Below are 20707 nucleotides of genomic sequence, written 5' to 3'. Positions count from 1 at the left end.
CACCATGACGGATGGGGCCTCCATTCGCTATTCCATTTGGCATATGCTTTCCATTAGCCATCTACTTCTCTCCCAAAATCCATGTTCGTTCTTTCAAATTCAGCATCATTGAGGTTTCTCTCATGGGATCAGGAACTCCAGTTTGTCCTGGAAAAAAAGAATGTTGATGTTTGGAGTATCAACAAAAGAGATGATAAGCACATTTAAGAATCCGCCCCAAATCTTGAATTATCTCGCTTGCCTTTGAGATCTTCGCAATAGCGATGTTTTAATATCTACAAAACTGTCACAGGAACAGTACTTTGGTCAACCATTCAAACATTAACAGGATGCATATGCTATGGTATCAGTACCTTGTACTGACGGTAACATTAAGAATGGAATCTAAAAAAGTTCTTTGGCTCTTTTGGACTCAAGCAACACTTGTAAATAATCCATCTTTACTCAATATGTTCTACAGGCAATGGAAATAATGTAGTTTATAGTTGTCGGACGATCAAACAAGAATCCAAACATGCAAACAAGACATGCGGCTGTTCTTCAACACGAAAAATGTTTCTTGTCAACGAATTCAAAAGGTTGATTATGGGAAAGATCTTGGATTTTCATCAGTTAGCTCTAAAATCGTATGTCACGGGTTAGTATTTATTAAAGATAGTAATTATTATTATCAACTGCATATAAATAGAAACAGATGTATACCTTTCTTCCTTTGGTCTTATTAGGCTTTGCCTTTGATTCTGGGACAGGATCTAAGGAAATGGGGCATCAAGTTCCAGTGACTTCTTAGATGATCCTCTGTGCAAACAAAGAAATCGTAGCAACAGTTGTTTTGAGTTTAAAGCCATTTCTCAGCTCAAGACAGGTTACACAAGTTGGACAATATATTGGGTAGAAGAAAAATCAAGGGAAAAATTCCGATAAGACCCACCCACCCCCGACCAAGGGGAGCTACTGGCTGCTTTCTCATATACCTACATTGGTCTAGCCCGAGTATCGAATCCACGCGACAGAGGTGAGATGGCAGTGATCGGTAATGATGAGCGCTTTAGACCATCCTGCCACCCATCAACACAATAGATGAGATATCTTTTATTATTGAAACTTTTATTCTGTATCTCCTCGCTGGAACAATATGATAATGAAAATGACGATGTTTTTGATGATGATATTGCGGTGTGGCTGCTAACAATGATCGTGCTAACATGACTGTGGTAACACTAATGATGAAGATGGTGATGAGGATTATGGTGATGATGATGATAACGACAATGACGGTGATGATTATAATCAACACCGTAATCATTTGTAGCTTTAGTGGTTTTGTTATGTGTCTTGCTTAATACTGCATACTGATTTTGTCTTCCATGCTGGCAATCATACTACGGTGAATTATTAAATTTACTAAAATAATTATTATCTTTACTAATTATTATTATTATTATTATTATTATTATTATTATTATTACAGTATCCGTAGCTGTTATTGTTTTTCTCGTAATTGTTACATTTTATACTGTTTTATCCTACGCATTATATGCACACACAAAAAAAAAATACAAAATGAATATAGAAAATATTATTTTTTAAATCTGCCTCACCAACTTTCAACTGTTTCTTTACTCTGATTAGCTTATTCCTCCTCCTAGGTGGCCACCAGCAACAATAGAAGTAGATTATGAGGATGATAATGATGATAAGGATGATAAAACCCAGAACAAATCCCACAATGAGCCCTGTGTAATCTGTCTTAGACTTTGTAGACGTCGTCGGGAGATCTGTTAAGTATATAAAAAAAAACATTCCCTTCAAATCTACCTGTGTTTTCTTAAATTAAATATAGGACAATTCTTCGAAGGAACTATTCAACTGCACTCTGAATATTAGACATTTTCCATGAAATCTGAACGTTATTTAGATCGTCTGTTTTATCTTATGATAATATCTATCTCTTTTGTCAATCCAAACTGGCCACGTTGCAAATTCGTTTGTCATATCTGCCAGGCCAGAAATTCTAATAGCATCCAACGTACACAATAAAACAAAACGTTTTAAAACTCCATGTGAAATGAATCAAAAGCATGAAATCTTCCATATGCACCTCGTACTTTTAAATTACAAGATTTCTCTCTTAATTGTCGGAAGTAAGAAGCAAAGTTTTGAGTCGTATAAGATGCAACTATAAATATACCTAGTTCACTGAGATTCTCATGACTTGCGAATATTCATATGTATGACCTAAATTATTTTTGTTTATATCGGATATAGTATAGTGCTAAAGTTTATATATATATATATATATATATATATATATATATGCAATAAACTGACAACGCATTTATCTTAATCAATCTCTGACCCACGTGATCCCTTGCAGGATCCAGTGCACTTGAAAGGACTGTTATTTGCCATATATATATATTTGTCGATTGTAGATCATATGTAACTAGTGACTCTTATCATCTCAGGTATTAGTGTGAAGTCTTCTATGCGGTGGCTGAAACCAGAAAGGCTAAGGAGACCATACATCACCATGCATAGGTGACTATAATCATAACAGCTATTGCAATATTGCTTACTAGGAATCAGTCAGAATATTGAAGGGTTATCAAGCTGATCGGAATATCTGAGGTATTTCCCAGTGTTACAGGAAAAAATTCGAAATGTCTCCATTCCTAAATTACTACTTTTGCTCATAAAGGTTGCCTTTTTGATATATCCGATTTGAATTTTGGGTTATGGAAATGACCATAACGTAGAGTTGGTCGACGATTTACCATGATGTGTTCAAGAAAAGGGTGATAAATCTTGAAAGGAAGCTTTATTTCTTAGATCCATTCAAGATAATGCCGATAAAATTAACTTTAAGAAAACTTTATCGAGCTAACGAAACGTAGTATGGAACCATTTAAAAGAAATCATTCCTGAATTCCTCACTGCTAACTCAGCCACAGATTTCTAAGGTACGCTGACATGTATCTGAAAACAGAGGGAAAGATAATTTTAATATTACATATATGGCAATTTTATTGCTCATATCAAGATATAATAATGACAAACAGTTAACTGAACATAACTCCATTTTAGAAGAATGTTTGGGGAGATAATAAAAACATATAATGACTTTCAGATATTTGTCATATTTTCTGCCCACATTAATAAATAATGCAATGCTTTGATTTAGTTTAGCATCGACGGATTCTTAGATAATAAAGCAATTTTTAAGTATTTTAAGACATCATGCATTTTCCATTTCGGACTTCTTTTCAACACGCCGTAGATAGTTTCGATATTAGACTGAAAATGGTTTGCTTTATGTGCATTCTTTATTCTTTACATTTACAGAGAAGTCAAACATTAAGTAAGCAGTAGATTGTCCAGCCGTGGCTGAGAGAGAGAGAGAGAGAGAGAGAGAGAGAGAGAGAGAGAGAGACTTACAATAGGGTGTCATCGCAACTATAGCGCCTCTTGTAGGATTATCACAGTCAGTGGGTTTTATGCTCGCTATTACGCTTCTTCCATTGTATGCCATCGCCTGTTTGAACACATGTATTCAAATGTCAGATTGTAAAGTCAAATGCATAACAAGTTAAAAGTTTCAGAAATTCATAAACATGTTTATTATTAAATAATAATCATAGAGCAAAATTCAAATTTATCAATAGGAAGTAATATGTGCCTCAGTTATTTGGATTCATTATGTTACTGTTATACGCGAAAAGTATTATATCTACTAAGCAAACATTAGAACCAAAATATTTGTTAATATATTTTTTGAGTCATATAATAAATGGTCCAAGGGAATTAGAAACAATAATAATATGGATTAATCAGTGCATTCTTTTTCTAAATCTTATATTGAATTAATGTTTGTAGATATAAACATGACTAAAACCAAGGATCAGATTAGACTGATTGCCTGTAGTCCTAAACTACTTTACGTTGCCCATGCAGATTCAAGATGATGACTTTTCCACGATTCGTATTTGACACCTAGCTGAGATGACGTTTACAAAATTACAAGCTAAAATATCACCTGTTTATAAGTAGTGTATTGAAGGTCACTATCAGGAAAGTGATGCCGAATAAGTAATGTGGGTTGGCGAAAGGTGTTTAATTACGATTCGTGTGATGGAGTCCTTGATATGATATTTCCTGCATGTAAAACCTATTTCCTAATTTCCATGTTATACTGTAGTAAAATTGTTGATGTTACACAAGTAATAATCTTACGTTTCACGTAATCCGAATGTAACTTTTGTTTTATGACACATTCATAAGAAAAAATAGCTCGGACTAGTTGAATCTTGAAATTGTGCTCAACTAAATATTGAAACGTAGTATCACTATTTTGCTAGTAATTTTGAATTGTATGCATGCTACGGCTCGTAAAACAAAAATTCATCAAGGTGATACATGATTAATACAAAGCATCAACTCTCATGCCAATCAACATAATCAAAATTGGAGGTAAGACTGAGATCCTAATATTAACAAATCCCATATTACTTTGCAAAGATTAAAGTCTGGCATCATTTTTTTGATCCAAAATTTCAAAATGTATTCAAATTAATTCAATCTTATTAGTTTCATCATCGACTGGCTTGAATAATTCTTTGGAAATTGAGTATTATCATTATCCTCGGTGTGTGTGTGGGTGTGTGTATGTGTGTGTGTGTCATACCCAACATGTAAATCTGTAAGTTGTCGAGCCGTCCACACTCGTTTCAAAGTTGTATGTTGTCACATAGGTGGTAGAGCTACTGGATAAGGTAATTATACAACCAATAATACCAATAGCTGCAAAAATAATATTATTATTCTGTTCAAAGCATACGGCCAAAAACTGAATACGGCTGATCTACAAGTAAAGTCATTTCCATATAATATTTAAAGGATTTTATAAATGTCCAGTGCATATAGACACTATGTTGTGTTATGCATATATGTCAAGTGAGTTGTTTCACCTCTGCTTACTGTCTGGGTGTGTCCGTGATATTGGTTATGTTAAATAACTGATTCATGTTTAGAATGTAGACGATCCAAGGTGCCCAATACATTTTAATGGTAATTTAGGACGAACCATATGTCCGATCACAAAACATGACTGTTTGCTGATTAGTGAAATGCATGAACCATCTCTTAGTTTATGCGAACGTTTTTGTGCACAAATGTATCTGGTACATATTGAAATTTCAATGGGTTATGGAAAGGAGTGGGTTGGGGTACACGAGTACGTACTTACGTCAAGTTTAGATTGTATTAACATTTTGAGCTATAATCTTTTATGACATTAATTTTGAAACGTTCCAAGAAGCGTCGAAATGTTAATCTTTTTTCTACCTTTTCAGACACTGATGTACACTTTTCACGAAAACGCAACTGAATATGTCCCAGCAGAGGGTCATAAACATGTCCCTAATAGAAGGCAGGAAAAATGATAATAATCGAAATCTTAAACTCAAGTTGTCAGAGATGATGGTAAATGAATGAATTCAACTTAAAGACAGTCATCGATTTATTATATTTAGTTTACTGTAATCACATAATCTGGTAGTTGTTTATCAGCGTATATTGGGAGCTGAATTGTGAAATCTTTTCGGATAGTTAATAAATATGGAAATGCATCATCTGAAATATTTTGTATTGATTAATTCAGTCTTTTGAGAGACGGATGTTTTATGAAAAAGGTAACAGCTTTCAATAACTAAGAGAATGTCACACACAACAAAAATATCTCGTCCCATATTCATTAAGCAGACTAGTGATATTATTGTTAATCCCAAGTTTAGCTGTGCAAACGCCGGTTCATCATTTAATCGCATGTATCTATTAGTATGACCGTGCCTTTAATAAATGTTGACGAGGAGATTAATTATTTACGTCAACATAATAAGCTGATGAAGACATCTAACTCTTTCTTATGATGCTATACCCAGACTCCAAGTAATGGACTTCGGATAATTGTATTGATATATTTTAGTCTAGCATAACAGTCAACAGACGAATGCTTCCGAGTGCTCCACTAACAGAGTAATAACAATGATATAAAAATAATAAAAAAACATACATTGATATACTTACATTTGCTGAACTTAATACATGCTAGTTCTAAGAAAAAATGTAATATGGATCAAAACAGACATATCCATATTTTTCTATATCTATCGGCAACGTGACGGTCCAGCAGTAAAACAGTACATGTTTTGTTTCCACATAAGGCTATAAAAAAGCTATTGATATATCTATTATTATTTCAAACATTTCTTTTGAACTGTAGTTTTATAAATAAAATAATTAAATTCTTTTTGGTATGCGTCAGAAGTGCAGAAACATCACATCATTATGTCTAATGTAACGTTATACTTGCACATCGCTGATGATCGTCTCGTAGCTATTTCTATCGTTTTGTAATTAATCCCACATGTATGGGTTGGACATTTATTTCTTCTTTATATGGTTTTCTCAAACCGCAATGCAATTAAAATGACAAGGAAATACTGAAAATACTGACCAGTTATTCACAAAGAGATCTATGGGTAAGATTGAAACACTATAGCTGCTCGCGTTTTCAAGATAAGAAAGATTTTACTTTGAACTTTTAAGTACATACACACAAAAAAGAAGAAAAAAATGAGAAGAAGGAAGTCATCAATGCAACAATTATAACTGGGTCATAAATGCTGGATATCATTACAGAATCAAACCTTTGATGTAGCAAATAAAATTAAATAAAATAAATGATGAAATTTTGACAGTTTTTTGACAGTTCGTAATAAAAGAAGGATTAATATGACATACTTGTTTTCAAAATTGTAGGAACCAACAGAGAACATTTTGTCAGTTGGACTTTGAAGTTTAAAGAAACTGATGCTTATCGGTATTTGCTAAATCGCTAATCTGTCGATGGATTAGTATATTTTATAAATACAGCATCTCTCTCATTATCCTTGGATAAAAACGTTTCAATAGCGTTTGTTGCTTATCGGGTATATTGTGTCCTCTATGTTCTAACTGGTTTATACGACTGACATGGAACGGTTCTTCGACCAATGATCAGACCAAGATTGGGATTAAATTAAAATAAAAGTACCATATCTTAGGGCAAAGTGTTGTAGGCCGGTATTTTCACATAAGGAAGAGGGGAGTGGGTTTACCAATCTGTTGTCAGGTGGAGATGAATGTTTCTGCTATCAAGTCTTTCAGGCAAGCATAATTATCCATTCTATTTTATTCAATATGTTTCAATTAGTAACATTGTTTGAAAAAGGGGAAAAGGTCTTAATTGAATGCAACATAGATTTCTTTATCAAACTGCACGAAGACAATCATGTTATATACCCTGCATATCCTAATGTACTGCCCATTATGGTAAATGAAACGAGGAATGTAGTGCACTGCAGCTTTGAGAATCATACCAGACGCACTGGGCTATTGTTATACGATTACTTATGGCGCTTACAGAAACACTTTGGAATTGGCAAATCCAGATCTCCGTAGAAATTTCAACATAAGTAGGCACGTATTCCAAGTATTAACTACACAGTGAACGGGAATAAATATAAACATATACCTTGCCGAAACAGTGGTATTGTTGTGTTACAATTATTAATTAAATATAAAATATTCGATTATCTATATATTGATGAAGCTGAAAATACATCCACAGCTTCCAAAATTTACCAAAATGACTCGTTAATGTCACATATTTGAGCACTGAAAGATTGATAAGAACAAACAAATGTACATAATAAGGGAGCTCAAACACTCTTGTTCTCTACTACCCTTGGATATTGTCGAAGCTCAGAGATGGTGGACTGTAGCTTGTAGCACTGAAAAGTATGGTGTAGCCTGAAATATGTTCCAATAATCAGTGTAATCAAAAGATGTACACATTAGAAAAAGAGGATCTAAAGAACATAAGTTGGTATGGAATCGGAAATATTATCTTAGTTTCTGATTTTGAAGTGATTCAAACGTTTTAATTTTTTCCAATATAACATGATTTATTTCAATGAAGCACGATGTAAAATATTTCAAGAGCTATTATAATTTATATATCACGATTCTTGTAAACAGTGAAAGTTATGACACACTATTTTGGTATGAAATTTTCAATTTTAAAAACGAACACACAAAAATAAATCTTTAAGGCGGCTAGCCAGGATCAATACCAACATTTACTGCCTCTTCCGTCAAGTCTGGAAAGAATCCTTGGAAATTATTTGTCGTTATTAAGAACTATATTCTGAACTACTTTCATTCGCATGGGACAATATGGTAGCCGAAGGAGATTAGGGTAATTAAATTAATGAAGACAACAAAGCATGCCAAATCATACATTTAAGCTAAAGATAATTATGCATTGCCTATCAACAGTCATGTAGAAAGTTGTAAGAATAAATGTGTTGAATACAAATGTATCGTCATAATATATACGATGCAAATGACTTAAAAAAGAAGACATCAAAATGTCCACTTGATGTAAATCAATCTCAAAGGGTGTAGGTTCTTCTGTTTTTATTCCCCAGATTGATATCTACAAATTCGTTATAGAAACCAGTATGGGCAGGCCGAGGCTATAATAACGGTAAATGAAAGGAAATAAAGCATGCCAGTTCACACGATTAAGGTCAAAATATAAAATGTACGACATTCTGAAATATATATATATGGGATAATACATGACTCTTTCCACGTACAAACAACACTACGAGCAGGAAATCACTTGAATCAAACACTGGATGATCAATCGGAGAGAGAGAGAGAGAGAGAGAGAGAGTTGGTTTGAAACCCAACGTATCAGCAACACAAGTTATTGCTTTACATCCTTTTTATTAAAATTGGTCCATAATAAATTTAAGGTGTTAGATAGCGGTTTCATTGCTTGTGGTCTTTCATTGACATAAAAGTTTCCCTTGTTTAGATTGTGCTTACTCTCCTCACCTTTAATTTCACTTTTAATTAAACGACTCAGATGCTTAATCAGCAAATATCTAAGTTATCTACAACCCAACTGCCTAAAGATCACTGTGAAGTAGTTCAAAGTGATATGACGAGGAAGGTTGATGATATTGCACAATGTTGTGCAAATCTAAGGAATAATACGTGAATCTTTCTACCTACAAACAAATCTACGAGCAGGAATCACTTAAATCAAAGATCGGATGATCAAAAGGAGAGAGAGAGAGAGAGAGAGAGAGAGAGAGAGAGATTGGTTTTAAAGTTATTTGCATTAGGTTTGTAGTGATTTCTACAGTTATGACTGCATTCGCTTTTCAATGTTTGATATGTTTCGTTGTTTACATGGTAGCGTCCGTCACCTTTAAGGCTATGAGAACTTATTGTCAGAAAGCATATGCTCTACGAGCACATAAGAATATATTTAAATTTCAAACAACTGATGACCAAGTTGTTTTCGGAATCAATATATTCATTTTATCCACACTGCTTGATAAGAAGCAAATACATTTTTGGGCTCTTGCCATTTTTAGAGGAATAAAATCTAAACTTTTACATATATTGCCACAAAATGTACCAATCTTTGTACATCCAATTAGGGCATTTGTATGGATGGATATAGGCACAGTCCTTCTTGTTGGTTATCAAAGTAATGAGAGTACGTAAAAGGCGAGAGGAAATTCATTATTGCTAAATATTCTCATATTTTCTTTATTTTTAAATTGTAATACATTAGTCTATGAGTCGTCACTACAATAAACAGATGAGCAGTGCCTTATTTAAATCTTTAAAAGAATTGAAATGTCGGGCTGGTTTATTTCATGTATGAATGTGTTCAGCATAAGTTTTTCTTAAAAAAATCTACATATGATAGAAGTATGGGTTCTGAACAAATGGTTCGTCAAGGATAAAACTTGTAATCTGATTATAAAAAATTCAGCCAGTTGTAAAAACAATCCCTTCAAAAGTTGACCGCTCATGTGGCATATGTGGTTAAAGCGTTCGCCTCGGATGCGGGGGAATCACGGGTTCGAATCCCGACAGAATCATACCAAATATTTATAAAAATGGTACACAAGCTGCATCCCTTGGCGCTCAGCATTAAGAGATCATTGTTAGGACTGGTCGGCCTGGTGTCAGGATAATGTGACTGGGCGGGACATGATCCTAAATGTCTGCCGTATGATGTGTCAGTGCTAAACATTACTATAAACTACCACACTGCAGACATCGTTGCGATAAGACGGATAATCCAAAATCACACACGCTTACACATATATACACACATACTTGAAAATACATCTGGTGGAAAGGATCAATATATAATTAATTCATACTACATGGCAAGGATTTGTTATAGGGCCTTTTCTAAATAAAATGTATGCTTGATCTTTTCGAAACGAAACATAAAAAGTAAATATGAGATGAGGCTTTTAATTTTATTTTAAAACCGGTTGTAGATGAGTCGAAAAATATTGAATATCAATATGTTATATTTTTAATGTCTGGATATATTAGAGCGCAAAACATTTCATGGTCTCCCTATCCTGAACACCTGTATGCATAGTATCCATTAAATTCAGGTACTGTTACTTTTTGGGGTGCACAACAAGTATGACAAAAAAATAATATTTCGTGTACCGTAACTCTGCATCACTCAGAGCCAGTCTTACTTTGAATCACGATATCCTCAAGTTACCTCAGACCACTTGCAGCTACAACCCCTCTCTGACTGCCCCCTTCCTGGGTACCTTCATCTGTATTAAGAAGCAAACTCTCTTGACTTCGATCATATTAATAGTCAAATGTCCGCTAAATGTACATCCGATCCGGCTCAGGATCAAAGCTATCTAACTGGTAAGATTATTAACATTTCAAAACTTCCACCAAGCTATGGTATAATCTGCTTTTTGATCTGTTAACAAATCATGTCATACTGGTAAAGTCACGTGACTCATTGATTATATAGTTAAAAAGACCGAGAGAGAGAGAGAGAGAGAGAGAGAGCTGATAATCAAAAATACTCGCAGTATGTATCCTTTCATTTAAAGGAATTCATTAGCTGATCTGCAATGATGGAGACATTGTTTGATACAGTGTCAGCTGACACCCCACACAAAGTGTACATTCCTACAGATTTTAAAAGCAAAATGCGTCAAGGATATAAAAATGCACAACACTTACTCATTTCATTCATTGATTTATAACTTTTAACTCCATTACCACCGAGCGGTCAATAACACGTTCACCTTCTTACTCTAAAATTAATCAATATTTTTTGGACAAAATTAAAAATATGTAATAGATTAATTTTTATTAACTGTACGCAGACTGCTATTGACTGTACGCAGACTTTTATTGACTGTATGTGGACCTTTATTGACTATACGCAGACTGATATTGACTGTACGCAGACCTTTATTGACTGTACGCAGACTTTTATTGACTGGACGCAGACTGTTATTGACTGTACGTAGACTTTTATTGACTATACGCATACTTTTATTGACTGTTCGCAGACTGTTATTGACTGTAAGCAGACTTTTATTGACTGTACGCAGACTTTTATTGACTGTACGCTGATCTTTATTGACTGTACGCATACTTTAATTGACTGTACGCAGATTAAACTCGAAATCAGACCGCTAATTGCTTGCGATCCAAAAGAGTTGTTTCATGAATAGCACGCCTCTATCGTTCGTATGTGTAACTGGCTATAGAAGCAGACTTGGATTTATAACATTCATTCTGAAGATTTCCTAGTCTCATTTTTATAATTCGTTTTTTAAGGATCACACTGATTGTTTTGTGTCCCTTTTATTCGGTAAGTTCAGAAATTTTAAATAATACATTCTCAAGAGTCAAATGGATTTGCTTTGGGAATAATATCCAGTGCATTGTTTGATCTTATTCACACAACACAGTCTGACGGTACAGTGAACAATGGAATTTGCATAGGAAATACTGGATGTCCGAGTATTTAAAAGACGCAATACATATTAAAAACATTTTTACAATATTAAGTTAATTATCTGCTACATGTGCAAACAATGTACACGTTGTGTGCGTGCACCTTAAATATTAGTGTTCTAAGAATAGAAATTCGATTAGTTTGTATTAATATGCATACAGGAACATTTAAAGTACTGATCGATAGCCTAAACATCCAGGGTTTTGAAGACTTTAGGACTGTGACATCCCACTGCCCATCTCATAAGTATGCAAACATAAATATCATCGCACAAGTATGTTTTAATTGTTGTTTGACAAATATAAAAACAACAAAAAAGCAAATAAAAACATAAACAAAAGAACATAAGACAAGATCAAGCTATGAGATATAATTTGATATGAATGTTGACGCGCACGTCCAAGAATTTTGATTCAGGGTAAAGTGAACTGGAAGTAGCCATAATGAATAATGAATTTCCGTAGCTGTAGATTTATGTTTTGATATGTTTTGTGCGAGGAGATCAGTTTCGTAACATGTGTCAAGTGTACATATATCGGTATATGCAAAGATGAAGAAGCGGGCACTTGCAGCTTGTGAGCATCACATGTTGTTTCATTATTGTTATTCTCATATGCTCCTCTGTATAACAATCACCCTGGTTTGATGAACAATACTGTTTTTGTTGGTTATATTCTTGTTTAAACCAGTAATAATTCGAGACCTCACAGCAATGCGAACAGTTGATGAAGCAATTATTACAAACAAGCTTTGATGGGTCCCCTAACCGTGCCAAAAAGTCAAATTCAGATGACACAAGGGTTATAACTGGCCTTACCTACTACATGGAAATATTTGTCAGGCAGAGAATATCTTCATAACCTGCATTTATTTAATTTGTTTTGAAAGATGAAAATCAATAACAGCAATGGCGCAGATTCACTTTCTGCTATAGTCTTACAACAAAAAAAAACTTTAACGGTCAACGTATACCTAAGGCATTTCATTCTGATCTCTGTTCCACGATGTTGATAAGTCTTTGGGTCATCACCTTCAATAACGGAGAGATGCCAATATTTAGAAGGAAACCTCTTTGTTTGATGGCTTGATAGTCAAGAACGATTGTGTCTTTTCCAGCATTACCAACTTTTAGAGAAGTTTTAAGGGCGTATCGTCAAGCAGAAACTGGATTAAAGGCGTTTGCTTTTTGGCAATCTTCCGTGATTGCTTCTCGTCGGACCATGGATACATATTATATCCTTTATAGACACAAAGCGTCTCTAAGTGGTGTTTTGGGGATAATCTCCCACCTGATTATTAAATGCAACAACCCACCTCAAGACTGACGTGATCGAGTAAAACGTTCATGCTTAGTGACTTAGCCAAATGTGATTTATAGAGGTTTCAAATAGGCCTCTATTTATGGTACAGTACTGCACAGTAAACTCTGAAGGAGTAAGGGAACAGACGTGTCTGTGCCTGAAGGATTACATTTCTGAATAAAACTGATTTTTATTTACGAGTGTCACGTGCCTCTTACGGTATTTTTTCTAACACCGGAGAAGGTGGACAACTGAAATTTAAAAAGCTACTAACCCCCAATCAGCATTGCCGATGGTCTTGGTGCATAAATAACTCAAGGTGAAAGGTATAATAATTTAGCAGAATATTTCAAATCTATTCAATAATTCCATCGACAAATTTCTCAATCGCAATTTCTTTGAACAAATACAAACAATGACCTTTTCAAAGTTGCCAATTACTATTACATGGAAGATTCCATTTCTAATAAATCAAATGTACATAATAATGTATCCATCTTACAACAACTAGTTATGAAAGTAAGACGAATTATGGCGGAAATATGTTACCTCAAGAAGCCTATGTTCGCAAATCCAAACCCATAAATTAACAAGAATTCCTTCCCGCCTTTTGACGAGCGCACAACTCGGAGTACAGTCTAATGCCTCTCAATGTCTGTGATCCGCTCTTGGCGAGGTTCACACATGAACTGTTTAAAAAGTGGATTTAGTCAGAACCTGGTCAGCCTGGTGGTAAAATTCCCTTCGAATTTACCGCAGACGGGTCGTTGCGTAAATGTTACACAACAGACATGCGGTTTCTTTGTGTCCGGAATTAGGTCTATAGTCGTAATCTTACATAATACATTATCCCAAGTGTTTTTGATTACAAACTTACTATAAGAAGATAGGTGTATACATGAAGCATGAATGATCAGCAAAGTTTCCTCAAAACGTGACAATCAGACTTAAATTTAAAGCTCAAAAGAGATGACCAAAATATTTTGACAGTGTATATGATGACCGAAATATTTAGACAGTGCATATGATAACCAAAATACTTAGTATATGATGACCAAGTTATTTAGACAGAGTATATGTTGACCAAAATATTTAGCATATGATGACCAAAGTATTTAGACTGTATATGATGACCAAAAGATTTCGACAGTGTCAATGATCATTAAATTCGAAAACTTCTGGGGGCCCCGGGCGGCCGAGTGGTCTAAACCACTCTCTGTTACGGATCACTGCCATCTCACCTCAGTCTGTGTAGGTTCGAGTCTCGGATTCAGCCAATGTGGGTATGTGAGAAAGCTTGCCAGTAGGTTCTCGTGGGTCGGTGGTTCTTTCCAGGGTTTTCCCGGGTTCTTCCTCCACCATTAATACTGGCCGCCATGTATAGCCTATCGTGTGCTGAAAAATGGCGTTAAACCCTACTACAACAACAACAACAAAAACTTCTAGTCTTATTTTACAAATCTTACTCTTCAAATAACTCGTATACCATTAATAGTTATATGGCCTAAGTTGTATCTATAGATAATGTATTGTTAATGTAACCATCATAACCTTGTTGTATCTATAGATGATGTATTATTAATCAATCATAAATCCGTTAAAAGTTCTCTACACTACACACAACAAATATGACTTTAAGATTAAGTAAAGAATTACATTATACATTGTATTACTTTAGCATGGCATGATATATGATAGGCAATAATAAGACTTTAATAAATAAATATGTAGGCTCCCTTTTTGAGCCCAACGGTGAATATCAAGAGATATTATTAGATATTGAATTTTGCAATTTTCAGTCAAATCTTGGCTTTCTGAATCCGTGGACAGGGCTGTGTGTCTTATGTAGTTAACTTTCCTACGTACATTGCTCTAGAAAATACTTTGTTCATAGGACAGTAATATGATATGTTCATTAGCTTTTATTGGCCATTAGGTTGATCGTAATAACTTTACAGACGTCATGAAGAATGATTTGCTTGCGAGCCAGTGCAACGCGAGCAGTGCTGCAGGTCCCTGTCTGCAATTTCGAGAATTGAAATATTCACTAACAAGAAACCTGTGCAATACAAAACTGATTGATAGACCTTATATGGCAAGAATGACAAGTTTTGACAGAACGTTTACATAGTTATATTTGGTTAAAGACTGCAAGGTGTAGACAGAGTGTTTACATAGCTAAATTTGGTCCATGATTTAAAGTTGTAAGCAAAATATTTTCGTAGATAGACCGTCTAGTCTGCGCACAATGTGACTGGAAGAACTGTAAAACGTCACCGGTGATGAAAGCTATCAGGTTTAACTGTTAAAGACAAAATGATATGATAATTACGTTTAAATTTCGACCTAAACGTGTGTCATAAATTATTATTTGGTACTTAACTTTTCTCCATCATTGCAAGGTGTAAACAATGTTTACATATCTTTATTTGGTCCATGATTGCAAGGTGCAAAAAGAATGTTTATATACCTATATTTGGTCCATGATTGCATGGTGTACACAGAATGTTTATATACCTATATTTGGTCCATGATTGCATGCTGTAAACAGAATGTTTATATACCTATATTTGGTCCATGATTGCATGGTGTAAACAAAATGTTTATATACCTATATTTGGTCCATGATTGCATGCTGTAAACGGAATGTTTATATACCTATATTTGGTCCATGATTGCATGGTGTAAACAAAATGTTTATATACCTATATTTGGTCCATGATTGCATGGTGTAAACAGAATGTTTATATACCTATATTTGGTCCATGATTGCATGCTGTAAACAGAATGTTTATATACCTATATTTGGTCCATGATTGCATGCTGTAAACAGAATGTTTATATACCTATATTTGGTCCATGATTGCATGCTGTAAACAGAATGTTTATATACCTATATTTGGTCCATGATTGCATGGTGTAAACAAAATGTTTATATACCTATATTTGGTCCATGATTGCATGCTGTAAACAAAATGTTTATATACCTATATTTGGTCCATGATTGCATGGTGTAAACACAATGTTTATATACCTATATTTGGTCTAAGATTGCAGTGTGAAAACATTGTTTGCACAGCTATATTTGATCAATGATTGAAATGAGTTAACAATGTTTACACAGCTATATTTGGTCCATGATTGAAAGGTCTAAACAGAATGTTTACATATCAATATTTGGTCCATGATTACAAGTTGGAAACAGGATGTTTACATAGCTATATTTGGTTCATGATTGCAAGGTGAGAGAAATTATTTAAAATACTCACCGGAAATACTACAGTATTAATCATCTGTTGGATGTATACACACTCCTTTGAAATATTGTGAACTCATTCAAAACATTTTGGACCGCATCATTGTGTTTTAGCATAGACATTCAAGACTATTGAAATTCATTTCGGAATATTCTGTATTTTCGGACATTCGAAATGTTCTTATAGTTTTGACGTTTTGATATGGCATTTATGCTTATATGTGATTCAAGTCACAATACTGTAAGTGTGTCTTGAATGTTCAATTTGTTTTGTACATACAGTTCATATTTTGTTTTTTTATTTTACGTACAATTGTTAGTTTCATTTTCTTCTGTAACATAATTAAGACATATAGTCATACCAGGAATTGGCAGGGTATGCGTTCCGGGATCTGAATTACCTTTAAAACATTTTAGAGAAATTAAAAATTATGTTTAAAATGTGAATCAGCTTTCTATATGAATTTTTATCGCCACGTAAAGATTTTAATTTCACATTTGATTAACATTTTAGTGGAACTAGCACGCATCAACATCTATGTTGAGGATTTTGTTTCAAAACCTACCCAGGATGGGCTAGAGTCTAATGAAAAGGACGAGTTAGAGATACAAATAGTTTGTTTTGTTATTTGGTAAAAAAGGAACTTAGGCATCATAGTGCTTTGGGTTTGATTGGTAGGTTTATATCTGGTTTTGATAGGAAATTAAAGTAATTTTATCTATTAAAAAAACAATAGAGAAGAAAGGGAAATGCAGCGATAATAGAGAAATGGGTAAGATAATAAAGAAAAGAGAAAGAAATGTGAATTTAGAGAGACGAAAAGGTGAGAGAAATGGAGATGCATATATAAGAATGGAGGTGCAATACATATTGTCCCGACTCTATGGTCTTAAAACAGAGCAACAGCAAAGAGCGAAAAGCAACAAGTTTTGTACAATTTAACAGATAATGTATTCCCCTAGAAAACAAATAAAAAATGTTAAAAGAACTTTCGGTTTTGAGAATTAAATCGCATATAATCCTAGAATTTCTGATAAAAATACTAAGAGTTAAAGTTCTAAATAAAATTCAATGATATTTCAAAATAAATCCAAGCGCTGGAAGTTCTTTTGTGCCTTTGGCGACCAGTGTCGTGGTGATGTGCCGACAGTCGTTTGTTTGATCACAATAATACAAGCCAGGAATATATGCCTTTTTTAAACAACAAAATTATATAGTCCTCTACTTTACCTCGGTTCACAATTAACATTTTCTTTAAACAAAAAGTATTACCTAATTGAAAATTTCATTCTGGAAGGTTCCAAATATTTGCAAGATAAAATCTTAATTATAATTAGAAGGTCTGTTACTAAATGCATGATATTAAATTTGCGAAACAACATGCAGACTCAGCATTTCATGGGGAATTTCTAATGCTCTGGACTCGGATTGCGATAAACATGTTTGAAACCCCACAATAAATGATTCGGGTCAGGTAGAGAATGAATGTGATTTTGGACAAGGTCAGGTAAAAATAACACAATAATCCATAACATATAATTAATAAAAGAAACAAACAAACAATGCAAATTAATTATACACAAGATTTAACTAATAAGAATTGGCAATTTGAAATGGCCAAGAGAACATGGTGTGTTTTTCTACACTGGGACACAGGATCTTAGAGTTCTTTTATCAGGTACTTTGGCTTTGTCTTAGAAGTGTCCTTGTTAGGTGAGTAGAGTACGGTTTTGTTAATGTTCTTTTCTATTGTGTCAACTTGGTAACAGTTTCGGGACCTGTGAATGTTATAACAGTGTATTCTTTACCTATAGAAGGTATTTATTTATTACTAAGCAATGAACTAGCTGGCAACATAGCCGCGGATAAACCACATGTAACTGAGAAACCATGTTTGGATCAAACAAATCCTAGTGACAAGGAAATCCTCAATTTATGCCCTATATGTGCAGTTACTAGAGCTATGGAAAAAGAGCTTTTGAGAATAATGTTGATCAAGAAAGTATTCATTTAGCTGACACGTTAATTATTCAATCTTTTGATCAGGTCACTTTTGTTCCTATTATTGATCATTCGAGAGGTATTGATCAGAGTGATCCTCTTTTTACTTTCATTCCCTCTTTTTTAATCAGTGTGACAAAGGACATTCACTTGTTGTCGAACAGAAACAGGTTAATGATATTTCTTGATTGTTTCAGAGGGCGATCAATGAACTGAACCTACACAAGTTCCTGTTTATAACTTTGTGAAACATGGGGTCCATTTGAGGACATAGAGATCACCTGAAAAACCCGATGGTGACGAGTGATCAGTGTGCTATCGAATTGTCGTTTATAAGTTTATATCTAAAACAAAAATTTAGTCTAGCCCTCGAAACTCTCCTAGCTGTTTTTTAGGAGTAAATAAGATCTTGAACAATTTTTATTGATCAAAATTTAAACCCAATCAGAAACTGCCTAAGGCTCGCCTGAAACGTATTCATGCATTTGATTAACCATTGAGCAGCATGATGGTAGACTGTGTCGGTTCCTTACATAAAACTTAGTCAGGAACCATTACTTTTTGACCATAGTGTGTGCGTTCACAAGACCTCCAAAAGAAATTCCTTTGAGAAATATTAAAAGTAAAACAATTAAACAAGCTTTCGTAGCGTGTTTTACACTAATTTTTCTTCAATAAACTTGTTGTTGTTGTTGTGGAGTTTAACGCCATTTTGCAGCACATGATAGGCTATACATGGCGGCCAGTATTAATGGTGGAGGAAGAACCAGAGAAAACCCCGGAAAGAACCACCGACCCACGAGAAGCTACTGGCAAGCTTTCTCACATACCCACATTGGCTGAATCTTAGACTCGAACCGCCGCAGACAGAGGTGAGATGGCAGTGATCCGTAACGAAGAGCGCTTTAGACCACTCGGCCACTCGGAGCCCCTCTTCAATAAACTGTTCAGTCTGTTCAGTCTGACCAAGGGCCAAATTTTGTCTGATATTTTCCACCCAACAGTTTAAATCTGCTATTCATCGCCATGAAATTCAAGAGACTATGGAAAGATTCCATCAAATTTTCAAGAGCATAATTCGATCGTATTTATTTGATAAAGGAAAGGATTGGGTTGAGAGTGATCATGTGAAAAATAAACAGTAACAGTTTCACCAAAACGGATTCATGTGCAATCCAATAACTAATGATGCATCGACATAATAAATTGAAAATAAAATATGTGTCAAAATGTTTGGAATTTTGGGGTGATTCGTGCAACTTCCATTCATGGAAAGAATAAATTAAATTTGGGCAATTACATATCCAGATGGGGTTATCAGTATAAAGTGTTGCCCTTTAGAATTAAAAACACTCCGGTTTAATTCTAGTGTTTAATGAACATGATAACATCCGGTCTAGACATCTGTGGAATAGAAACTGATGATGCAATCCTTTATAATGACACCTCAGATCACTTGAAAGCCATTCAGTAATTCTTCGAACACAGTAATGCAAGTCTGACTGTTATTGTATGTAAACGTGAGTACATCTTGTTGGACACGGTCAAGTTAAATCTGTATGAATTTGCTATGGCTATTAGTTAAAAAAACGCGATAATTGCGTATGGTTAGATATTACAGCAAGGGTTATTCATATATTGCCACTATTGCCGAACTTATGAAAAATTTGTTGAGGGAGAAATCCTGGTTTCATTGGTCTAATATTTTGAAACAAATAAACGCTGTACTTAAACGTTCACCCATTCTTTCAGCATCACATTTCAATCAATTATTTATAATGTGTTTTGCTGCAAGTGATGCATGATTCATGGAGTATTGACCCGAGAAGATACAAATGGTGTCAATCATCCAGTGTGCTATACTTTTGAAAATCTAAGCAAGCGCAAGAAAAATTATTCCACAATAGAGAAGGAAACGTTTTGAAATGCATAATAGATCAACTCTTATGTATTCGGTTATTACTACTTAAGTGCTCATTCACCTTTTGGATGTATACGCTCTACATTTGGATTATTGTGAACTTGTTCAAAGACATTCTAGATAGCATCTTTGTGTTATACCAGACATTCAAAACATTACATATATCTGACTTGTGATAGGACCATCACGATTTTGTTTAGGGATTTACTTCACAAAACTGAAGGTGTCTAATCAATGTTCACTCTGTATTATAGAAATAAATTGTTTGTTGATTTTGTTCAACATTGTTGGTTTC

The sequence above is a fragment of the Sinohyriopsis cumingii genome, chromosome 17 (assembly GCF_028554795.1).
Source record: "Sinohyriopsis cumingii isolate HCF-2022 chromosome 17, ASM2855479v2, whole genome shotgun sequence".
NCBI lineage: Eukaryota > Metazoa > Mollusca > Bivalvia > Unionida > Unionidae > Sinohyriopsis > Sinohyriopsis cumingii.
Note: the sequence above shows the minus strand (reverse complement) of the source record.